The 21,746-nt window shown below is 38.5% G+C and overlaps 1 long non-coding RNA gene and 1 pseudogene across 1 annotated transcript in view; one reads left to right on the top strand and one right to left on the bottom strand.

The window, feature by feature from the left end:
• Positions 1–21,746, bottom strand: part of LOC135231225 (uncharacterized) — an 80,473-nt gene that overhangs the window by 9,980 nt on the left and 48,747 nt on the right. The gene's annotated exons all lie outside the window — the stretch shown is intronic.
• Positions 4,025–11,703, top strand: LOC135231224 (rRNA-processing protein FCF1 homolog; annotated as a pseudogene).

Here is a 21,746-nt window from a genome sequence, read left to right as displayed (position 1 = left end):
GGTCCCTGCTCTGAGAAGTGCCTATACCAGGGGAAAATTGATAACAAGGACCTTGCTCCAGAGCCGACGGAGAGAGAAAGCCTCCTCCTGGAGGTGGCACCCTCAATTTGGACTTTGAGTCTCTTAAACTGTGAGAGAATAAATTTCTGTTTGTTAAAGCCATCCATTTGTGGTACTTCTGTTATAGCAGCACTAGATAACTAAGGCAGAATTTGATACTGAGAGTGGGTGCTGCTGTAACAGATACCTACAATGCAGAAGCAGTTTTGGAATTGAGTAATGGGTAAAGCTGGCAAGAATTTTAAAATGCCCAATTGTAAAAGCCTAGATTGCCTTGAAGAGACTGTTTGTGGAATTATGGATATCAAAGACAATTCCGGTGAAGGCTCAGAAGAAAGTGAGAAGAGCTGTAATACCAGAGATGGCACAGATGAAGAGAAGGAGCAGCGGAAAGATGGTAGCAACAGAACAAGGTGACTGTTGGGAGATGGCATGGCAGCCCACCCCTGGAGCAAGAGAGCTAAGGGCTTTTAGGTAGGAGGCTTCCTGGTGGGGTAGGGTGCCTCTGGCACTTGTCAGCAGAGAGAGGCTTACCCATTCACAGAGTGAGAGGGAGCGCCTTCGAACCAAGGCTTACTGGTGGAGTGGGGTGCCTCTGGGCACTTACTGGTAGAACTAAAGAACTTTGTAACACTTGTCCAAATGGGGCAGAGGCCAGGCTGGCCCAAGAGGCCTGAAGTACCAAGAGGCCAAGGAACCAAGAAACAGAAGCTGAAGTAGGCAAGGAACATAGGAAGCAGAGCTGCCTCTGTCTCAAAGCGTAGGGCCAGGTGCTCTGGGGTCTCAAAGGGTGGAACCACAGCCTACTAGGTCTCAAAGCGTGGGCTCCTACATTTCATAGAGTCAGATCTTCACCAACTCGGATCCGGAGTGTGGGGCTGCCTTTCATTAGTGCCAGTGGGATGGGGCCAGATCTGTTGCCCAAAGCTGAGGGGACAGGGCTGTCATGCCCAAGGGGCAGAAGAATGGGGCCTGAGGGGCCAAGGTGTACAGTCACCCCTCAGGTGGACTAGGAGAATGGGGCCTCCCAAAGCCAAGGGAGCAGAGTTACAGTTCAAGTGGACCTGGAAGGCAGAGCTGAAGCCCAGGGCTGAGGGGCCTCCAGCCAGAATCTGGAGAGTATGGCCAACGCCCAGAGTCTGGAGGGCAGGGTCATTGCCTAGATGGTCACAGAGAACAGAAGATTATTTTCAAGGCTTGAGAGCTAATATACATTTTTCTGCTGGGTTTTGAGCTTGCTTGATGCCCGTTATCCCTTCTTTACCTCCCATTTGTAATGGAAATGTCTACTTTGTGCCTGTCCTACTGTTGTACTTTGAAAGCAGATACTTGTATTCTAGATTTCACAGATGAAGAGGAGTTTTTCCCCAGGATGGATATTGGACTTGGAGTTGATTTAAGACTTTTGGAATGATATGATAGGGGTGAATGTGTTTTACATGTGGCAAGAACATGAATTTTGGATAGACCAAAGGATAGAATGTTATAGATTGAATTTTGTCTCCTTAAAAATGTGTGTGAACTTGACTAGGCCATGATTCCCAGTATTGTTTGGTTGTCCTCCATTTTGTGATCTGACATAATTTTCCTATGTGTTGTAAATCCTAGCCTCTATGATGTTAAAGAGGCAGTTATGTTAATAGGGCAGGACACAATGTACAGGATTATGTTGTATCTCGAATCAATCTCTTTTGAGATATAAAATAGAGAAGCGAGACAGGAGAGGGACCTCGATACCACCCAGCAAGAAGAGCCAGGACCAGAGCACATCCTTTGGACCTGGGGTCCCTGGACTGAGAAGCTCCTAGACCAGGGGACGATTGATGACAAGAACCTTTCCCCATAGCTGACAAAGACAGAAAGACTTCCCCTGGTGCTACCTCCCTGAATTTGTACTTTCTGCCTCCTTAACTGTGAGAGAATAAATTTCTGTTTGTTAAGGCCATTCGTTTGTGGTATTTCTGTTATAGTAGCACTAGATAACTAAACCACTCCCTCAAGGATATTTGGAAACATATTGGGGCATTTATAACTTAAAACAACTGAGGGTGCGACTGGCATTTAGTTCCTTGAGCCACAAATGCTAAGTGACTTGTACTTGTCTCACCTTAAATGCCAGTAGTGCCTGGACTTTATCAGAAAATGAGAGCAATTATGCTTTTGTAAGTGTTTGCTTATTTAACATAGACTAGTTTTTTTTTTAGACTTTAATGAACTCTTTGTGACAGAATTTGTTTTTTCCTCATTTGCAATGAATGTCGATTGGTCCTATTAAGGCACTTTCATTGCCAGATTTAAATATTATTCACGTAAAATTTTTGTTGATGATGTTAGGTTTTTCCATGTGGCAGAAGCATCTGAGTTCCTTACATATATATGTTTTGGGTTCACTGTTTTGTTTCAAAATCTTGTATCTTGGTGGGCTACAGAACTGCTGTAAAGTTACACTGCATAAAGGACAAGAAGTTGAGATAATTTAAACAAAAAAATCTAAAGCCAACGACAAGTCTTAAATTTAAATGGTTATCATGATATGTGTTTGCTTATTGCTCTATAGCTGTACAGCCTTCTGTGGCTTTGTGACAAGAACAAGCACAGAGCAGAAGTCTTTGAACCTTGTCTGGCATTTGATGAATTTGATTAATATGTGTGAGGATAAGTCTAATCCCTGTGTAACTTTATGTGAGAGGCCATGTGCAGGTATGAATTAAAAAAAGGAAGAATGGTGCAGAATTACTACTTCTTTAATTATACCCCCACACACAAACATATATATAATATATATACCAGAGATGGCTAAAAATGCTATTATTTCAAGGTCTGCATAGGAATAAGGAAAACTGAATGGACATTAATGCGATGGTGATCTCCAATGTGTTCATAGTTGATGTTTTTAATGACACTTAAAAAAAAAGTTAAAATATATAATGGCTGTGAATTTCATATTCATAAACCCAGATGTGCATTCTTGTAACATTCTTTTTGTAAGTCAGTTTGATTTTTTGACCACTCTGAACTCTCAGCCTTCTTATGTCAGACAGCTTGGTCTAGTACATGTTATCTTTGTTTCTCAGTCCAGTCTAGTTTCCATGCCAGTTTCAGTTTGAAACAACCCCAGTGCAGAATGGCCACTTCTCAAGATCTCCTTTTCTCTTGTCCATGTCCCAGTTCTAAACTCCTAAGGGCTGACACAATTGCCATCTAATATTGCATAGCAGAGGAGCAAAAAACCAAAACCAGTTGCCATGGAGTCAGTTCCAACTCATGGAAACCGCATGTGTGTAAGAGGAGAGCTGTGCTCCATAAGGTTTTCAATGGCTGATTTTTCAGAAGTATATCACCAAACCTTTGTTCCAAGACACCTCTGGGTGAACTCAAAGCACCAAGCTTGTAATTAGCAGACGATGTCATTAACTGACTGCACCACCCAGGAACTCTAACTGAGGAGGGAGCTCTTCATTTCTTGGTCTATCCTTGGCTTTTTCACTGGGGAGTGTGCCTGTGTTTATTTGGATCACACCAAACAACCTGGCAAAAATGATGGCTCTCAAAATCAGTAGTGTCCTCTTTTACCTATTTCAGGAGGGCCAAGTCATAGCTTTGTAATGTGTGTAGCTTTGCCCTGCAGGTGGCATCTGGCAGCTGGGCATCCATACCTACCCACATAACACCTGTGGAAACTTCTGGATCTCCTCCATCCCCTTTGGAAATGTAGGGAAACTCGGGTTGTTTCTAGCTTCTGTTTGGTATAGATATCGCTTACTGCCTTCTCCACTGTCTTGCCACCTTGTAACCCAGAGTGCTTCTGTATGTCCGAAGCTCTCAAAATATTCCAAATTTAGAACTGACCACAAATCCCTTTACTTTTGAATTTCCCAATTAAAGATTTTCCATATTGTCCCTTGGTGAATGGCCACTGTTCTGCCCCTATGCTGTTTCTCATCATTCTCCAAACTCTCCTTTCTCCTGCTGAGAACTTTTTTTTTTTAAGTATCTTTTTAGGGTGAGTGTTGGGAGAGCAGGAAGAAAACCTGTTCTCCCACTTTGTATCTACTTTTTGCAGTATTTTGTTGTCTTTCCTGGGTGGGAGTGGGAAGAGAATTTTCTTTTGAATTTAGAGATTATGGATCTGTATTAAAGCATAGAATTACAATAAAAGATAAAAATCTATTCCTCCATGTACTGCTTACCTCTGTTCCCTCATGGTCAAAGTTCATGAAACAGTGGAGTCACCTTCATTTGTTGTTTCTACTTCCTCTCTTCCTCACTCCTCAGCTAATTCCAGACTAACTTCCAACCCCATCACTTCACTGAATATGCTCTTACCCAGGAACTTCCTGTTGCTAAATCCAAAGATGTATCAGTCTTTATCCATATGTCTTCCAGAAGTATTTGACCCTGTTGACTACTACTTTCTTTTTCAAATACTCCCTACTCTCCTTCCTCCTAGGTTTCCTTCTGTGTTTTGGACCCATCTGTCTTAGTTTTCTTTGTGTGGTTGTCTTCCTTTACCTACCCTTTACATATTGGTGTTTTTTACGGTTCTGTCTGGGGCTCTCTTCCTGTCTCACTCTATGTGCGTTTCTTCAATGATCTTATCTACTTCCATGGCTTCACGTACTATCTATATGTCAACAACTTCCAAATTTATAACACCACCCCGGTTTTTTCTGAGCTTCAGATTATGTATCCAACTAACCTCTTAACATTTTCATTTGGTTATCCAGTTCAAAGCTAAATCTATTATCTTCTCCATTAGACCTGCTTTTCCCTCTGAGTTTCCTATCTTTGTGAATAGCCACTTTGGCCATCCAGCTGGCCAAGCTTGAAATCTAGGCAGCATCCTGGTTTCTCTCTCTACCGTATATTCAGTCTTGCTAATTCTACCTATCAAATAAGTCTAAAATCTATTCATGTCTTTCTGTCTCCTCAGTCAGTGCCTTAGGTCAGGCAACCGTTATCTCTTATTATCTGTTACAATAGAACAAATCTTGAAGAACATCAAACTTCACTCACACCTACTTTGTGTTCTAACCATGGGCATTATCGAAACAGGTGAGGAGGTAAGGAGCAGAGACTTAACAGATCTCTACTAATTTACAAATTACAATCTGAAGTTAAGTATTTTTTGTTTTTAAAGACCCAGATGATAACCTAACAGGGAAAATGGAAATTCAGCAGGACTGATGTACTGTGAATTATTTTACTCTTATGGCCAGGGTTCTCATTATCTATAGACTGTTGGGAAATTTCTAATCCATCTTTCAATAGATTTAAAAAATTGTGGCCTAAAGTTTTGTTATGGGTATTTCTGGGGAGCTTTTGAGTCCAAGCCCAGAGTGCCTGCAGAATAGTAGCTCCATTAAAATTCCAATAAAATAATCTGTGACGAAGAAAACTTCTTATAATAGAGTGACATGATGTTAAATGGCACTTTCTCTTTTGGCTTGGGTTTTGGCTGAGGTCTCAGGGCTTAACACTATTGTTATTAAAAGCTCCTACATTCTAAATAGATATATATTGGACCCATTTATCAAAATGCATGGGAGACAGAATGGAAGGTTCCTTACAAGGATTTTGTAGCAGGATATTGGAAAATTTTTCTTCCCTTTGTCACGTAGAGGAGGAGTCCTTATCTTTGGTCCCCTTAAGCCATGTGGTAGGAGGATTTGGAATCACATCACACTTTGGAAAATCTGACATGATTTCTCTGGAGTTTGGGGCAGGGGTGGCTGGTATTTAGGACTGGGAATTGAAGTGGAAGAATGAATTTTAAATTGGATGTAAGATAGAAATGAAAAAAAGACTTTTTATTTTCGATTTACAGAAAATTTGCAAAGATAATACAGAGAGTTTCCATACAGTAATACATATGTATGTTATAGAGATAATTAAAAAGTAAACATACATTGCAAGGTTTTATGCTTGAAAATTTCTCACTGATGGGAGGTATGACCAAAAAAAAGTTTGGAGACTTTTTTAAATATGAGCAGAAAGGACTCCAACTGAAAAGATTGCATTTCTCCTTCCCAGTGAAATCTGCAAACTGTAAGTCTAAAAGTGGATGGGAGAGAGAAGCAGGGACAAATGAAAGTGAAGTCCATGAACAATGAATGTACTCTGCTCTCTCTTCTGCATCCCACCATCGCATGCAGATTGTCCTGCAGCTAGGAACTTATCCACAGGCCAAAAACCAAAGAATGCTTTTCTAACACAGTTGAAAGAATTCCCTGGTGAAAGATAGATTAGTTAACATTTATGTCAAACCACTGTTTAATAGCTGTCCCGTAATTAGGTTATTGAAACAAAATTCATAAAAAAATTCAAAGTGGTGTGTATAGCTAAATGTAACTCTTTTTTCCATTCAGAAAATGAAAGAAATTATTAAAAAAAAAAATCTGTGCCATGAAAGTAAAAACCAAAACCAGAATGACCAATATGATACAGCACAGCCCAATATAAAAAATATTTATGAGGAAAAATATTTTTGCAGGAAGCACGAAGTCCTCCGTAGAAAAATGGACAATGATTGTGGTAGTAGAGAAAGATTGCATAAAATAATATGCAAATATTAATCCAACATTTAAAAATTGTTAAAAGGAAAGCAAACTAAAGATAAAATAAATAAAAATTTTAAATTTCTACATTAGCAAGGCTTTGAAGAAACTGGCAACATCATCTTTTCCAGCAGGCAGTATAAATTGGTTCAATCCTTTTGAAGAGAAATTTGTCAGTAAAAAATGAGTTGAAAAAAATTTTAGGCTTTTTTTCCTCTGTAATTATAATTCTGATTGGAATCATTGCCACAGGGACTGAAGCAGTATGACCACTCCACACTTAGGAAAATCTGACATGATTTCTCTGGAGTTTGGGGTGGGCGTGGCTGGTATTTAGGATTGGGAATTGAAGTGGGAGGATAAATTTTAAATTGGAAGTACAATAGAAATGAAAAAAAAAGAAGAAATAATTCCAAAGAACAAACAAGCTATGTTTAAAGAGATTATCATAATATCTCTATTATAGAAATAAAACATACTTCAAAAATGGGAGGAAAATAAACAACTTATATTCTGCTTACTTAATGGATTATTTACATAAATATTAGAAGTGATATTTATGAATAATGCGTGTATATATGTGAAAATGTATAAAAATGTTAAGTAAAACATTAAGACTTTTTATCAATAAAGATTGTTTATGTAAAAACAGTATCTACATTTTGAGAAGATCACAGAAATGTAGACAGTAGGGTTAAAAAAAAAAATTTTTTTTTTTTTTGTTGTATAAGTTGATATCAGTATAATTTGTTGAAAGAAATTTAATATCAAAACAACCATTAAAAATATTTGTTACTTTGGGAAGAAAGGAGTGTGACGTGAACATTGGGAAGCAAAAGAAAGCAAGGAAGTATGCAACAATGATGCGAATGCTTAGTCTCAGAGATCAGAGGCTTTAAACCTTGCAAGAGTTCTGTGAGTAAAGAAAAAGATGGATTAAAACCTAAAAAGAAAGAAAAGACCCAGTGTGCTTAAGGAAAGAGAAGTCTCCCAACACCCTTCCTGCTTGTCCTTCCAATATAACACACAGCTGGGCCTACCTTATCACATCGTGGTTGTTACTAACTTTATCATCTTCTCCATTAAAACTACATTGGACTTAGTGAAATTAACAGTGGACTGTCTGTATGTCAAGTCTATCTCTTGTGTTACTGACTGTATAGTGGCTGATACTGAGAAATTGGAGCAGAAGTATTGAGTGGCTCTGCAGATTGCCAAGGATCCAAGATTTGAACAATTACCAGGCACACATAAAGGAACCTACGCAGATGACAGCTTGGTACAGAGGATAACTAAACACAGGTGTTACATTGTGGCCACAGTCGACTGGGGTGTTAAGGGAAGAATTTGGAAAATTCCTGGAGTTCCTGTCATACATATTTCTAACCATAGGTGCAATATCAAGTGGATGACAGATGCTCATGGAGCCCCTTGGTTTTGATTCTTACAAAACAAGGTTCTTTGCCTTCCTTCAACTAACTTTCTGTTTCCAGTTCATTAAACATGCTATTTTATGGCTTAAAGAAAAAAAAATAGTATCAATAGGTATGATGTCTTAAATAGTTGTCCAAATATTTTTAAAAATCTAAAATTCATTTTATTTGTCTTTTCCCTTACTGAGTCATACATTTTTCAGGGAAAAGTTCATCAAACTTTTAAAGTTTATTAATCTTTTAATTCATACAAATGCTGATTTGGAAAATATAGTGTTCCGGATATAAATGTCTTGTTTATTAGACATTCAGTGTTCTCATGTTTTAATGAAAGAAAACAGAATTAAACTTCATATGGTTACGGTTGGTTCTGCACCATTCACCCCCTTTTCTTGATGATATACAGTGTTGTGACACATTGTAAAGGCACAATATCCTAGTTACAAGTTAATTGGAGTTTTAAGAATGAAATAGGAACAGGGAAAGCTATATAAGTGGGCTGTATGTGAAAAATAGATACTGAAATCCAGAAACCAAGAGAAATAAAAGTTGTAAAACACAACTCAAGCCCTGTAGAAGAATGAAGTGAGTCTTTAAAGGGCCTCATAGGGTTGCTATGAGTCAGAATCAGCTCAAGGGCAATGGGTTTAAAGTGGAGGATTAATTGAGAATTAATTTTAACTTAATTAGCAATTAACATCAAATTCTTTTCCAAGACAAGCCGCCAGACCAAAAAATACAATTTAACCAAAGTCTGTAGTCCCTTTTACTATAGTACAGATAATACTAATATAATTTCCAAAATACTATCCTTTTAAAACTTTGTATTATTCCCTTAAATTTTGATATTTTGACTGGCAATACTGAGCAAAGTGGATATTTGTATAATATAACACATAACCAAAAAAAACCTGTCTCCTTGGAGTCTATTCCGACTCACGGTGACCCTATAGGACAGAGTAGAACTGCCCCATAGAGTTTCCAAGGAGTGCCTGGTGGATTCCAGCTGTTGACCTTTTGGTTAGCAGCCATAGCTCTTAATTACTATGCCACCAGGGTTTCCAATATAACACATAAAAAATATATATATAACACATAGTCTCACTTAATTTGAGATTATTAAATTTTTCCAAGTTTCTTTAAGAACTTTTAATGATTATGATAATAAGAAAGCTATGTTTTTTTCTCTTTTATGCCTCATTTGATCAGTATCCAAAGTAAAATCAAACTTTTGTTGTCAAATGTCTTTTCGCCAAAGATTTCAATGTGTATTCATTTTAAAAGACTATAATTGAAGCATTGGTGAAAAACAAGGTCCAGGAATTGACAGAATACCAACTGAGATGTTTCAACAAAAAGATGCAGTGCTGGAAGTGCTCACTTGTTTATGCCAAGAAATTTGGAAGACAGCTACCTGGCCAACCGAGTAGAATAGATCCATATTTATGCCTATGCCCAAGAAAGGTGATCCAACCAAATTCAGAAATTATTGAACAATATCATTAATATCACACACAAGTAGAATTTTGCTGAGGATCATTCAAAAGTGGCTGCAGCAGTATATCAACAGGCAAGTGCCAGAAATTCAGGCCGGATTCAGAAGAGGACGTGAAATGAGGGATATCATTGCTGATGTCAGATGGATCCTGGTTGAAAACAGAGAATACCAGAAAGATGTGTCCATGTGCTTTATTGACTATGCAAAGGCATTCGACTGCGTGGATCATAACAAATTACGGATAACATTTTGAAGAATGGGAATTCCAGAACACTTAATTGTGCTCATAACGAAACTGTGCATAGATTTAAAGGCAGTAGTTTGAACAGAACAAGGGGATACTGCGTGATTTAAAGTCAGGAAAGGTGTACATCAAGGTTGTATCCTTTCACCATACTTATTCAATCTGTATTCTGAGCAAATAATCCGAGAAGCTGGACTATATGAAGAAGAACAGGGCATCAGGATTGGAGGAAGACTCATTAACAACCCGTGATATGCAGATGACGCAACCTTGCTTGCTGAAAGTGAAGAGGACTTGAAGCACTTACTAATGAAGATCAAAGACCACAGCCTTCACTATGGATTACACCTCAACATGAAGAAAGCAAAAATCCTCACAACTGGACCAATAAGCAACATCATTATAAACGGAGAAAATATTGAAATTGTCAAGGATTTCATTTTACTTGGAACCACAATCAACACCCATAGAAGCAGCAGTTAGGAAATTGAGCAAAATGGCTGCAAAAGATCTCTTTAAAGTGTTGAAAAGTAGAGATGTCACCTTGAAGACTAAGATGTGCCTGACCCAAGTCTTGGTGGTTTCAGTTGCCTCATATGCATGGGAAAGCTGGTCGATGAATAAGGAAGACAGAAGAAGAATTGATGCCTTTGAATTGTAGTGTTGGTGAAGAATATTGAATATACTGTGGACTGCCAAAAGAAGGAGAAAATCTGTCTTAGAAGAAGTACAATCAGAATGCTCCTTAGAAGCAAGCATGGCAAGACAACATCTCACATACTTTGGACATGTTATCAGGAGGGATCAGTCCCTGGAGAAGGACATCATGCTTGGTAAAGGAGAGGGTTAGCGAAATAGAGGAAGGCCCTCAATGAGATGTATTGACACAGTGATTGCAACAATGGGCTCAAGCATAACAATAATTGTGAGGATGGTGCAGGACCGGGTGGTGTTTCATTCTGTTGTACATGGGGTCACTGTGAGTAGGAACTGACTCAGTGGAGCCTAACAACAACATAATTGAAGCCTTCACTCTCCTCTGGTTGCTTCCAAAGAATAGAATAGTGTTGGAAAACTGGAAGATGAAAAGATGAAGTTATTATTTATGAACTTGCTTGAGTATTGATCACTAAATCTTTTGGAAAGGAATGCCTGTTTCAGGGTCCTTCAAATGGTAAGAGAGTGATTTCCTAGAGACCTCCATTTTGGGGAGACTAGTCTGGAATGTCATTCACATTACAGCCGTGTTAATATTTAAGATTTCACTTTCCATGAGCATCCCTCTACCTTGAGTAGTAACATATGGTCTCCAGATCCCCTTAAAAACAAAACAAAAAAATTACCACCTGAAAAATGGCTATGAGCAACATCTAAATCTTTCCTGTTGTTTATAGAAAACATTTTTTAGATGATTATTTTCTCTCCTTGAACAGCATTCTCTCTTCTGAAATTTTATATGAGGAGAGACTTTCTCTAAATCATTGCCCTTAATAGATTGATTAACTATTTCTTCATACCATGTAATCATAGAAATGTCTTCTCATTCATAAGGAATTACTGCCCCTGCTGTTTTTTAAGAGAATAAAAAACAGTATTTTATACTATTTTCAAGAGTAATTCTGTAAAGAAACTGTAATGTAGAGAACACATGCAGTCTGCTCACTGATTTTTCTTTAAGGCCTCAAGAGCTGTTAAGGTGGGTTCTAGAGCTGTCTCCTCATGAATTTACTGTGTGGCCTACAATTTCTCTCCTGGAGGGAACAACACATTAGTCTAAAGCAGATGATCTTTACAGTGTTTCTAGTATTATGTTCATATTCTTTGTTACCTAAAAGTTATTTCAGTTATTTATTACTCATAACAAGTCACCTTAAAACTTAATGGCTTAAAGCAGCAAATATTTTATTATCTTTCATGATTCTTTGGCTTGACTAGCATTATCTGGGTGGGTATTCAGCTACATGTGATGTTGGCTGAGATTGTAGTCATCTAAAAACTTAAATGACCTAGAATATCTAACGTGTCTCTTTAGTTGGTTCTGGCTGTTGACTTGAAGTTCAGTTGGATTTGTTCACTTTGATTCTCTTCCACTTGACTTGTCCATGCAATTTGGGCTTTTTACACCATAGTTCCTGGATTTCAAGTGGGAAAAAATAGGAGTAGCGTGTTTCCTTAAGATTTGGGCTCATAAGTCCTGAAACATTACCTCTGTCACATTCTATTGGTGAAAATAGGCATAAGACTGGCCCAGATTCAAGTGAAGGGGAAATAAACTCTACCTATTAATGAAGTTTGGCATACACACACAGAGAAGAAATGAATTATTTGTGGCCATATTTGGGAACCACCACCGTCAGCCCTCTGGAGCAAAATATACATCCCTTCCACACACAGAATATAGTCATCTCTCCCTCAAAAGTCTCATTACAGCATTTGCTCTAAGTTCAATATCTCTTAAGCTCAGGAGTGGCTGCTCTTAAGGAGCAGAGTCTTGTAAACAAAAAAGACAAGTTTTCTGATCCCAATATACCCAACATATAATGATGTGAGAGGGATAGGATAATAACAATGGTCAGCCCTGTTCAAAAAATGGGGAGAGCTGGAGGCATGAAACTCCTGCTGGTCCATAGCAGTTTTGAAATTGAGCTGGGCACACGTCACCATTTCTGCAAGGAGGGAATGTTCTTTCATCAGGGCCCAGTTCTGTTCTCTGAGAGTCATTCTCTGTGGCTCTTTGTTCTGTCCTCTGGGTTCTGGTTCCACCGCCTGTGTCATACTTTCTTTTTTATAAGAAATGTCTTGTGTTTCCATCTGAGTAGCATTCTCAGCTTGATTTCTACTTAAAGGCATTTTTTTTTTTCATTTTGAACTGTCTTTGACCCATTTACCCTAAGGTTTAAAAAACTTTGTATTCTTCCTCTGTGTCAAATTATGACTCACTCCTTTAGACAAAAGCCATACCTATAAACCCCTCTATACATTGGGCTGAGACACAGTGCTGTGGCAACAACACACTTAAGATTCTTAGAAGTTCTATGGCCTGGTTGAGAGGATCTATCAGGGACTAGTTTAAATATTTCTGAGGTTTAACAAAGAGCCTTACAGCCACATTCTTGATCTGAACTTTACCACAAGCCTGTGTTTTACTGGCAGTGTCGTATCCTTATCTTATAGATAAGGAAACTGAGGCCCAGACAATTAAAGGACTTTCAATAATACATATTGCCCAATTCCTTTCTTCCAAAAATTAAAAATTTAATGGGAATAAACAGAGATATATAAGAAATAAAAAATAAGGAAGACTCATGCTAAAGAGTCTGGGGGGAGAAAAAGATCAGACAAGCTTCCTGGAAAAGGTGGCATTGGATTTGAACAAACATGAAAAGGAAGAGAGATGCAGTTAAGCAGAGAAAGTAGAAGGGGAAGAGGGTAGAACACGATGCAAGAGAGCCTATTTCTGGAATAGAGAATAAAGTCCTGCAGTAGGTGGTGGTGATGGTAGTGTAGAAGTATAATGAGAGATATGACTGGAAGTGTAGGTTTGGGTAAATTTTAGAAGGCTCAAATGCCAGGGTGAACAGTTTGGATAATACTTAACTAGGATTCAGACTTTTTAAAAGCACGTTTGGTTGGCTCTACTTTTAAACATAGTAATTTACACATCTTTGTATTTTCATTCTCCAGGAGATTATCAGTCTCTTTGGATTTCAGTTTTAATAATATATATGGAAGCAATTTAAAGTTTAAGCAGTGTGGCTTAGTAGTTGAGAACTTAGGTTTTACAGTCAGGCAGGCCTGGATTAAGACAAGCCCTACCATGCACCACTGATATCTTTTTAGGCAAGTGACTTCACTTTTCTAATCCTCACTTAGAATTCTCTTTAATGGGAATACTTATCTCAGAGGGTTGCTGTGAATATCAAATGACACATAATACAAGTAAGCCACTTAGTACATAACAGGGCACTTGGTAAATTATCAGGGCCCTGCTGGTGCAGTGGTTAAGCTTTTGGCTTCTAACCAAAAGGTCAGCAGTTTAAATTCACCAGCCACTCCTTGAAAACCCTATGGTGTGGTTCTATTCTGTCCTACAGGGTCACTATGAGTCAGAATTGACTCGATGGCAACAGGTTTGGTTTTGGTTTTGGTAAATTATTAATAAATATCATTATAAGTGGAGCCCTGGTGGTGCAGTGGTTAAGAGCTATGGCTGCTAATCAAAAGGTTGGCAGTTCAAATCCACCAGCTGCTCCTTGGAAACTCTATGGGGCAGTTCTACTCTGTCCTATAGGATTGCTATGAGTCAGAATTGACTGAGCTGCAACAGGTTTGGTTTTTTGGTTTATCATTACAAGTAACTATCATTAAATTAAAAATTATCATTTAAATTAAATGAACCCAATAACTTATAAAAAATTAAAATTCCATTTTTTTTGAATGCTAACAGAGTCAATGGCATAGAACTTTCCTTTTAGCAAGACAAGACCCATTATGCAATCTGAGCCATTCTCCCGGCTCTGGAGAGGGAACAAATGAACAAACAGGAAAAAATAATCTGCCAACTCCTCTCAGCTAGAAACTCAGGGCAGGCACAGCTCTATTGCCTAGACACTGGCATAAGGTATCCATGGAATTTGAATGCCTTTCACCCCTGAATAGACCTGTGTGGGGCCATTTCAATAGTGTAAGCCCTCGTTAGCACAGTACAACAGAGTATATATCTGAAGCCTAATTTCAACTGTGTCAACTATAAGGTGGAGTGGCAGGTTCGTAACACTTGACACCGCTCCACCCATTAAGCAGGGTCCTCACCTACCCACATCAAGGGCCTGAGGACTGATGGCTCCACCCACACCAACTAGCCCCCCACGACAGGGATCCAAGAATAAGTGGTGCCTCTCAGTCCAACAGCACTGGGTGCCCGTAGTCCGGCTGCAAAAGCCATGCATTCTAGGGAACAAGGACATGTTTTCCTCCCAGACACTCAGGGGCAGCTGTCAGCCCCTGCCTTGCTAAGCGCATGACTCCCTCCTACAGCCAGATACCTGTGCCTATTCCAACACCCTGCCCATCTAGAACTGTGGGTGAAAGCCTATACCACATACTTGGTGACCAACTAGCTGGACACCTGAGCTGAATCCATACAAGAAAAGTAAATGGAATCCTGGGCTCACATACCTATGTAACAGCTCTAACCACCTGATAACAGGACGTGAGAGCTTCAAAGATGCCAATAATTAAACTAGCTCACACAAGCAGCCTATTTGTTATCAAAACAAAACAAAGCAAGAAGCTAGGACACAGTAAGCAAACATAAATAAAATAATAACTTGCTGAAGGCTCAGAGACAACAGTCAATATCAATCACATAAAGAGGCAGACCATGATGACTTCAGCAAGCACTCAAAACAAAGAATCAAGAAATCTTCCAGAGAAAGAGAATTTCTTGTACAACAGAATTCAAAAGATTAACATACAGAGCTCTTCAATAGATCAGGAAGAAGATCACGCAAAATGCAGAAAAAGCCAAAAAACACACAGACAAAACAACAGAAGAACTTAAGAAGGTTATACAAGAGCATAATGATGAATTTAACAGGCTGCAAGAATCCACAGAGAGACAGCAATTTGAAATCCAAAAGATTAACAATAAAAGTTCAGAATTAGACAACTCAATAGAAAGTCACAGGAGCAGATTGAAGCAATGGAAGTCAGAATCAGCGAGATTGAAGATCAAGCTCTTGACACCAACTTATTTGAAGAAGTATCATATAAAGGAGTTTAAAAAAAATGGAGAAACCCTAGGAATTATGTGAGACTCTCTCAAGAGGAATAACCTACGAGTGATTGGAGTACTAGGACAGGGAGGGATAACAGAAAATATAGAGAGAATTGTTGAAGATTTGTTGGCAGAAAACTTCCCTGATATTGTGAAAGATGAGAAGATATCTATCCAAGAAGCTCCTCAAACCCCATGCAAATTAGATCCCAAAATAAAGTCACCAAGGCACATTATAACCAAACTTGCTAAAACCAAAGATAATTTTAAGAGCAGCTAGGCATAAACAGAAAGTCATCTACAAAGGAGAGTCAATAAAACTAAACTAGGACTACTCAGTAGAAGCCATGCAGGCAAGAAGGCAATGGGATGACATATATAAAGACTTGAAGGAAAAAGATTGCCAGCCAAGAGTTATGTATCCAGCAAAGCTGTCTCTCAAATATGATGGTGAAATTAGGGCATTTCCAGATAAGCAGAAGTTTAGGGAATTTGTAAAAATCAAGCCAAAATTACAAGAAATACTAAAGGGAGTCCTCCAGTTAGAAAATTAATAACATCAGATAACAACCCAAGTCTAGAACACAGGGCAGAACAACCAGATATCAACCCAGATAGGGAAGTCACAAATAAGTCAAAGCTAAAACACTGAAAATAGGGAACCAGAGATATCAATATGTAAAAGATGACAACATTAAAACAAAAAAGAGGGACTAAATAATGTAGTTATGGATCTTTCATATGAAGAGGAAGTCAAGGCAATGTCAAGAAATAAAAGATTGGTTTAAACTTAGAAAAATAGAGGTAAATATTAAGATAACCACAAAGGAAACTAACAATTCTACACATCAAAATAAAAGTATAACATAGTCACATGGTATTACTGTGCTGTGGATTGCATGTGTTGGGGATGTGGAAAGAATGGAAATAAAAGCTGTATGATAAACAATCTGTGCTCTTAAGATGTGTATATTTCTTAAGTACACTCATTAACAAAATGTTTTAGCAAACCCAAGAAGCCATGGATTATAAGATACCATAATTTTATATATACTATTTAGAAAGAAAGGAAGAAAATAAAAAAAGAATTCTTACAATATCAAATACAAGGTTAAAATGTAAAAAAGGTACATTTTATAATTTATTAATTATAGTAAATGACTGTTAATTACAATCTGAAAAATCAGGCATTGAAAACCCCAAGGGGCATGGTTTTTCTCAGACACACATTGGGTTGCTATGAGTTTAATAGCTTTATTGAATACAGTAGTCAAGCTATATCAGATATAAGTATCTCATAGTCTTCTCAATAGAATTTTATACTATAGAATTTTGTATGTAGACATTTTTGCATGTAATTAATTTACTTCTCTCTTTTGTATCTAGGATGATACTAGCTATGTATCATTCTTTTGAGAACTGAATTAAAAAATAGTCATTCAAATAATTTTCTCTAGGTCTTGATTCTCTTGCAGAACTCTGATTGAAAAAAGGCTGCTAGAGAGTTAGGAAGAGAAGAGTACCATAAGAGTTTCAAGTTTCTCATTAGGTACATAGAAAAAGCTACTTTGAAAACAATGGAAATTATTTTATTTCCACAGAAATCTCTCTGACTTCCTACACACTTTTCTAAGAAGGCAATGATACATACCTCACAACTCCATCTCTAGATACTCATACCAGTAGCAAGGGACACATTTATCTCAAGTATAACAGTCAGGACTCTTCCGTTGTGTGTTACAGAAATCGAAGCTCTATTGAAATTGCCATCTGTACATCTTTTTTCTCATTTTTCAAGATTTCAGTACACTTATCTCCCTCTTTTTCATCTTTTCTCCAGTGATACAGAAGGAAGGGAACCTTAAGATCCAGAAGAAGAATTTGCTTTTCTCCATAAAGTGAAAAATTTTCTCAACCCCATCTAATAAACAATCTATTCTATTAATCAAGTGATATCATATATAAAAATTCTGTGTATAAATGGGTCTGTCTCTGGCAGGCCATTTAAAATAACAGGCCTCATACTTTCCCACACTTTCTCTGAATGCTCAAGATCGCGAGGATAGAAGAAAAGCTATGGAACATGCCCACATCCTGGCAAGGGCCTGATGTGGGGCAGGCAGTGCTGGGACTGCAAATATCATTGGTTGAGTCTACACAGTTTTTTAATATCTGGTGGATCACACAGATGGCGCTTTGTAAATTTTGAGTGAAGCAGGTTGGCATATCTAGCAAAGCAGAGTCATATCCATGCTAGTCAGTTAAAAACTAACAGTGGAAGAATAGGAAGAGAACAGATGGGTTGCTTAGAAATTTCTGGATTATTCTGGGAACTTTATGGGTTAAATATGATTTATAAGTTTGCCTGGGAAAGTAATCATTGTTTCTAAGAGAAAATGTATTCCAATTTTTGACGCAATACCTGGAACACATCTCTCCTTGTCAAAACTCTTGAAGGATTCAAAGTTATTTCATTTTTCCTTTACTGTGATTTCAGTGATAGGAACTGTACTCTCTTTAGCTGAGGCTCCACAGACAAAAACAGGAGACCTACCGACAATACACATGATGGGTGGGGAGTGTTAATTTTTATCTGATGGAGAAAGGGAATTTTACGATAATGAGACTAGGGTCTCTGGTGCCAGGCTCATATCCATACACATCTTTACAAAAGAAAAAAAGCTTAGAAAGAATGGGAACAGTGCCCAGACTTGGTGGAAAGCAGGCCTGATCACCCCTTCCTGCGTGTAAATCCATAGCTGCTTCAGGAGTTGGTTAGGGCTGCAAACGGCTGCTAATATCACTGGAGCCTAGACTATATTCAAATGGCAAAAAATGCATATGATTATTGATGTGTTATTTGTTTGTTATTAGGTACTGTCGAGTTGGTTGCTACTCATAGTGACCCTATGTACAACAGAACAAAACTCTGCCTGGTTCTGTGCCATCCCCACAATTGTTGCCATGTTTGAGACCATGGTTGCAATCACTGTGTCAATCCATCTCATTGAGGGTATTTCTCTTTTTCTCTGACCCTCTGCTTCACCAAGCACGATGTCCTTCTCCAGGGACTGGTCCTTCCTGATAACATGTCCAAAGTACGTAAGAGTCTCGCTATCCTTGCTTCTAAAGAGCATTCTGGCTGTACTTCTTCCAAGACAAATTTGTTTGTACTTCTAGCAGTCCACGGTATATTCAATATTCCTTGCCAATACCATAATTCAAAAGCATGAATTCTTTGCGCTTCCTTATTCATTGTCCTGCTATTGCACGCATATGAGGCAATTGAAAATACTGTGGCTTGGGTCAGGTGCATCTCAGACCTCAAGGGAACATTTGCTTTTTTTTTTAGAATTTTTGTTGTGCTTTAAGTGAAAGTTTACAAATCAAGTTAGTCTCTCACACAAAAACCCATATAAACCTTGCTACACACTCCCAATTACTCTCCCCCTAATGAGACAGCCCCCTCTCTCCCTCCACTCTCTCTTTTCGTGTCCATTTTGCCAGCTTCTAACCCCCTCCACCCTCTCATCTCCCCTCCAGGGAGGAGATGACAACATAGTCTCAAGTGTCCACCTGACCCAAGAAGCTCACTCCTCACCAGCATCCCCCTCCAACCCATTGTCCAGTCCAATCCATGTCTGAAGAGTTGGCTTCAGGAATGGTTCCTGTCCTGGACCAACAGAAGGTCTGGGGGCCATGACCACTGGGGTCCTTCTAGTCTCAGTCAGACCATTAAGTCTGGTCCTATGAGAATTTGGGGTGTGCATCCCACTGGTCTCCTGCTCCCTCAGGGGTTCTCTGTTGTGTTCTGTGTCAGGGCAGTCATCGGTTGTAGCCAGGCATCATCTAGTTCTTCTGGTCCCAGGATGATGTAGTCTCTGGTTCACGTGGCCCTTTCTGTCTCTTGGGCTCGTAGTCGCCTTGTGTCCTTGGTGTTCTTCATTCTCCTTTGACCCAGGTGGGTTGAGACCAATTGATGCATCTTAGATGGCTGGTTGTTAGCATTTAAGACCCCAGACTCCACTCTTCAAAGTGGGATGCAGAATGTTTTCTTAATAGATTTTATTATGCCAGTTGACTTTGATGTCCCCTGAAACCATGGTCCCCAGACCCCTGCCCCTGCTACGCTGGCCTTTGAAGCATTCAGTTTATTCAGGAAACTGCTTTTGGTTTAGTCCAGTTGTGCTGACCTCCCCTGTATTGTGTGCTGTCTTTCCCTTCACCTAAAGTAGTTCTTATCTACTATCTACTTAGTGAATGCCCCTCTCCCACCCTCCCTTCCTCCCCCCTCTCATAACCACAAAAGAATATTTTCTTCTCCGTTTAAACTATTTCTCAAGTTCTTATAATAGTGGTCTTATACAATATTTGTCCTTTTGCAACTGACTCATTTCACTCAGCATAATGCCTTCCAGGTTCCTCCATGTTATGAAATGTTTCCCAGATTCCTCACTGTTCTTTATCGATGCATAGTATTCTATTGTGTGAATATACTGTAATTTATTTATCCATTCATCCTTTGATGGGCAGCTCGGTTGCTTCCATCTTTTCGCTACTGTAAGCAGTGCTGCAATAAACATGGGTGTGCATAGATCTGTTCGTGTAAAGGCTCTTATTTCTCTAGGATATATTCCAAGGAGTGGGATTGCTGGATCATATGGTAGTTCTGTTTCCAGCTTTTTAAGGAAGTGCCAAATCGATTTCCAAAGTGTTTGTACCATTTTACATTCCCACCAGTAGTGTATAAGTGTTCCAATCTCTCCACAGCCTCTCCAACATTTATTATTTTGTGTTTTTTGGATTAATGCCAGCCTTGTTGGAGTGAGATGAAATCTTATTGTAGTTTTGATCTGCATTTCTCTAATGGCTAATGATCGTGAACATTTCCTCATATGTCTGTTAGCTACCTGAATGTCTTCTTTAGTGAAGTGTCTATTCATATCTTTTGCCCATTTTTTAAGTGGGTCTTCTTGTAGTTGAGTTTTTGCAGTATCATGTAGATTTTAGAGATCAGGCGCTGATCAGAAATGTCATAGCTAAAAACTTTTTCCCAGTCTGTAGGTAGCCTTTTTACTCTTTTGGTGAAGTCTTTGGATGAGCATAAGTGCTTGATTTTTAGGAGCTCCCAGTTATCTAGTTTTTCTTCTACATTCTTTATAATGTTTTGTATACTGTTTATGCCATAGGGCTCCTAACGTTGTCCCTATTTTTTCTTCCATAATCTGTATCGTTTTAGATTTTATATTTAGGTCTTTGATCCATTTTGAGGTAGTTTTTGTACGTGGAGTGAGGTATGGGTCTTGTTTCATTTTTTTGCAGATGGATATCCAGCTATGCCAGCACCATTTGTTAAAAAGACTGTCTTTTCCCCATTTAACTGTTTTGGGGCCTTTGTCAAATATCAACTGCTCATATGTGGTTGCATTTATGTCTGGATTCTAAATTCTGTTCCATTGGTCCATGTATCTTTTGTTGTACCAGTACCAGGCTGTTTTGACTACTGTGGCGGTATAATAGGTTCTAAAATCAGGTAAAGCAAGGCCTCCCACTTTGTTCTTCTTTTTCAGTAATGCCTTATTTACCCAGGGCCTCTTTCCCTTCCATATGAAGTTGGTAATTTGTTTCTCCATCTCATTGAAGAATGTCGTTGGGATTTGGATCGGAATTGCATTAAATGTATACATCTCTTTTGGTAGAATAGACATTTTTATAATGTTAAGTCTTCCTATCCACGAGCAAGATAGAATACTTGCTTTTTAACACATTAAAGAGGGCTTTTGCAGCAGATTAATCCAATGCAATACGTCATTTGATTTCTTGACTGCTGCATCCATGGGTGTTGACTGTGGATCCAAGTAAAATGAAATCCTTGACAACTTCAATCTTTTCTCCATTTATCACAATGTTGTTTATTGATCTAGTTGTGAGGAGTTTTTTTTGTTTTTGTTTTTGTTTTTTACGTTGAGGTGTAATCCGTACTGAAGGCTGTGGTCTTTGATCTTCATCAGTAAATACTTTGAGTCCTCTTCACTTTCAGCAAGCAAGGTTGTGTCATCTGCACATCACAGGTTGTTAGTGAGTCTTCCTCCAATCCTAATGCCATGTTCTTCATATAGTCCAGCTTCTTAGATTATTTGCTCAGCATACAAATTGAATAAATATGGTGAAAGAA

This window comes from Loxodonta africana, chromosome 4 (genome assembly GCF_030014295.1).
Source record: "Loxodonta africana isolate mLoxAfr1 chromosome 4, mLoxAfr1.hap2, whole genome shotgun sequence".
NCBI classification, from domain to species: Eukaryota; Metazoa; Chordata; class Mammalia; order Proboscidea; family Elephantidae; genus Loxodonta; species Loxodonta africana.
This window is presented reverse-complemented; position numbering and strand designations above follow the sequence as displayed.